Raw genomic sequence first — 4,079 nt, 5'->3', positions numbered from 1 at the left:
GCCCTGGTGGCGTGTTCTTTGTACAGTGAATTTTAGCAAAGCTTAACCTTTTGATTTATAAATGTCAGGTTTTTCAATTATTTCATATTCATTTTCTCCCTATATGAAGCTACTTAGCAGCAGCAGCAGCAGCAGCATGGTCACAAGATAGACATGTCAACATATTATTATTTACCTCTTTTTTAAGCTCTCTAATTTGAGTCTTCTGCACACCAAAAATTCAGCATAATTAAGATTTTTCTTTTTAAATAAACTTACACATGAATACTTGGTTAGATTTGCTCATCACCCAGCTGGTGGACATAGGATCAACTCCCTTACCAAAAGTGTATAAACTTGGGGGAGCACTCTGCTCCCCATACCTGGATCCCCTGCTGGCCTGTTCTCCTGTCTGTTAGGGTCAGATGGTCAACCTGAATACCCTGCTTCTTCCCTCAGGTATACCTGACAATCTATTCAACCTGCCTCATCTCCTTAGTGATCAGCAAACATTCTCCACCAACAAACAGCATACAACACAGAGGAAGAAAGAATTAAAAACAATACAACAACTTGATCCAAGTGAGAGAGTAACAACGTACCCCCATGAATGTAATGAAGTGCCCTAGGGTGCCTCAGCACAGAGCTTGGAAACCACTGTTCCACTAGTTAGGATGCTTTGATCGTAAGTGATAGCAACCCCGATGACTAGAGTTCAGAAAGAGAAAAGGATTATTTTAAGAACACAGGGTAAGGGGAGGTTATCAGCATCTGAGGACGGACAGAAGGGCCCTGACACCAGGACAGGAGAGACATCAATACTCTTATCTTCCATTTCTATTTGCAAACAGTTGGACACGACTGAGTGACTGAACTGAATTGGCCCACCTTGTATGGTCTGGCCACCCCTAACTTTACTGTTGCAGATAGTTCTTACCATGTGGAGAGACTGTCCTAATTCAAAATTCCCATAGGTGAGACTCTGACCCAGCTTTGATCCACCCATGGCCAAGTAAACTCTAGCAAAGAGGAATGGTATCTTGAAGGATAAATGTGGTTGGGGTATATCATCGTTAAATACCCTCCAAAAGTGCTAATGTAGTAAAAAGAGGGGGAAGGTCTTAAATTGAAGCAAACACCTTGACCCTTCTTGTAGTCCTCAGACTTCCCTGCTTTCACTGTCCCAAACAGTTCTCTCCCTTTGGGCATGTTTCTACACTGCAGTGCAATTCTGTTTTTCAAGCTTCTGCTCTCACTCATCTCCATGCCGGGACTATCAGAGGACAGAGTTCAGCTCAAATTCATGGGATATAATCACATTCTATGTGATTGTGTGCATGCTCAGTCACTCAGCTGTGTTTGACTCTTTGCAACACCATGGACTATAGCCTGCCAGGCTCCTCTGTCCATGGGATTCTCCAGGCAGGAATACTGGAGTTGCCATTTTACCTCCTCCAAGGGGTCTTCCCAACCCCAGGGATAGAACATGCATCTCCTGCTTTGGCAGGCAGATTCTTTACCATTGGGCCACCTGGGGAGCCCTAAGTGATTGGACTTGAGCAAATCCATGGACACAGGTGATGCTTTAGGAGTCTTCCCTTGATCTATAAGCATACCCCATACTTTAAGCTAATGTCATTGATTAGTGATACTGAACATGAATTGGGGCCAGGGATACATGAGGGTGGTCTTGAAGGACGGGATGGAGGAGGTAGAGGGCGCTAAAGACAAATGTTCATAGGGATTTACCTGGAGCCAGTTCAGTGGCAGCTATGCTTATTCAGCTAATACACTTACTCAGCTCAATGTACATTTAACTCAGCTAATAAGTATATGGCAATCCACTCCAGTATTCTTGCCTGGAGAATCCCAGGGACAGAGGAGCCTGGTGGGCTGCCGTCTATGGGGTCGCACAGAGTTGGACATGACTGAAGCCACTTAGCAGCAGCGGCAGCAATAAGTGTATGTAGAATGTCTTTGTACTCAGCAAATACACTTACTCAGCTCAGCATACCCTTACTCAGCTAATAAGTGTACGTTGAATGTCTTTGTGCCAGGCTGGGTTGTAATTTCTGCTGCTACTGCTGCTAAGTCGCTTCAGTCGTGTCCAACTCTGTGCGACCCCATAGATGGCAGCCCACCAGGCTCCCCCGTCCCTGGGATTCTCCAGGCAAGAACACTGGAGTGGGTTGCCATTTCCTTCTCCAATGCATGAAAATGAAAAGTGAAAGTGAAGTCGCTTAGTCGTGTCCAACTGTGTGTGTGGAGAAAAGAGAATCATCCAACGTGGGAATGTACATTGGTGTAGCCACTGTGGAGAACAGTATGGAGGCTCCTCAGAAAACTAAGAACTTCCACATGATCCTGCAATCCCACTCCTGGGTGTATATCCAGACAAAACTATTCAAAAAGATACTTGCACCCCTGTGTTCACAGCAGCACTGTTCACAATAGCCAAGACATGGAAACAATCTGATGTCCATCGACAGATGAAAAGATAAAGATGTGGTACATATATACAGGCACTTCCCTGCTGGCTCAGTCGGTAAAGAATCTGCCTACAATGCAGGAGACATGGGTTTGATCCCTGGGTTGGGAAGATTCCCCTGGAGAAGGGAACGGCCACCCACTCCAGTATTCTTGCCTGGAGAATTCCATGGACAGAGGAGGCTGGCAGGCTATAGTCCATGAGATCACAAAAAGTCAGACACAACTGAGCAAACTTTCACTTTCTTTCTTTCACATATATATATATAGTAGAATACTACTTAGCCATAAAAAAGAACAAAATAATGCCATTTGCAACAGCAGGGATGCAACTAGAGATTATCATACTAAGTGAAGTAAGTCCAAAAGAGAAAGATGAATACTATATTATGTCACTTACATGTGGAATCTCAAATATGATACAAATGAACCTATCCATGAAACAAACAGAATCACAGACATAGAGTATAGACTGGTGGTTGCTACTGGGGAGGTGGCTGGGGGAGAGAGGGAGTGGGGGGCTGTGGTTGGCAGATGTAAGCTGTTACATATAGTATGGATAAACAAGGTCTTCATGTATAGCACAGGGAACTATAGTCAATATAATGTGATAAACCATAATGGAAAAGACTATTTTAAAAAGAATGTATATATGTATATACAACTGAATCATGGTTGCTGTACAGCGATAATTAACACTGTAAATCAACTATCCTTCAATGAAAAAAAAATAACTTCTTTATAATGGTAAAGAAGAAGGAAAGCAGCCTAGAAAAGGGCCATTTACCCCCACTGAAGGTTTTAGGAGAAGGAAATGTTAACCCACTCCAGTGGTCTTGCCTGGAGAATACCAGGGATGGAGGGGCTGCCATCTATGGGGTCGCACAGAGTCGGACACGACTGAAGCGACTTAGCAGCAGCAGCAGCAGCAGCAGCGAAGCAAAGAAAGATCACTCATGATGCAATGAAGATCTCGTGTGCCTCAGATAAGACACAATGCAGCCAAATATTTTTTAATATATTGTTTTAAAAAACTTTTAAAAAGTCTCAATGATAGTCATCACAATTTTGTAGCATTTCCATTGTACCAGGTGCTGCTCTAAGAGCTTTACATGTATAAATTCATTTAGTCCTCCCAAAAGCCCTTTGAAATAGGTACTAATATCATCTTCATTTTGTAGGTGAAGAAACTGAGGCCCAGAGAAGTCAAGTAACTTGCCCAGAGGTCACACAGTCAGGAAATGGTGGGGCCAGGATTTGAGCATGGGTAGGGATTCCCAGGTGGCGCTGGTGGTAAAGAACATGCCTGACAATATAGGAAATGTGAGACCCAGGTTCTATCCCTGGGTTGGGAAGATCCCCTGGAGTAGGAAATGGCAATGCACCCCAGTATTCTTGCCTGAAGAATCCCATGGACAGAGGAGCCTGGTGGGCTCCATGGGGTCACAAAGAGTCAGACACAGCCACAGCAACAGCAACTTAGCACATACAAGGCATAGATACTGCAAACACTGCAGTGAGGAAATTAGTCCTGCTGGGGTCCTGCCCCGGCTGATCCAGGGTATTCGAAGGGGAGATGGCTTCGGCGACTATTTAAATATTCATCAAAGATA

Source organism: Bos indicus, chromosome 5, assembly GCF_029378745.1.
Source record: "Bos indicus isolate NIAB-ARS_2022 breed Sahiwal x Tharparkar chromosome 5, NIAB-ARS_B.indTharparkar_mat_pri_1.0, whole genome shotgun sequence".
Classification (NCBI taxonomy): domain Eukaryota; kingdom Metazoa; phylum Chordata; class Mammalia; order Artiodactyla; family Bovidae; genus Bos; species Bos indicus.
Note: the sequence above shows the minus strand (reverse complement) of the source record.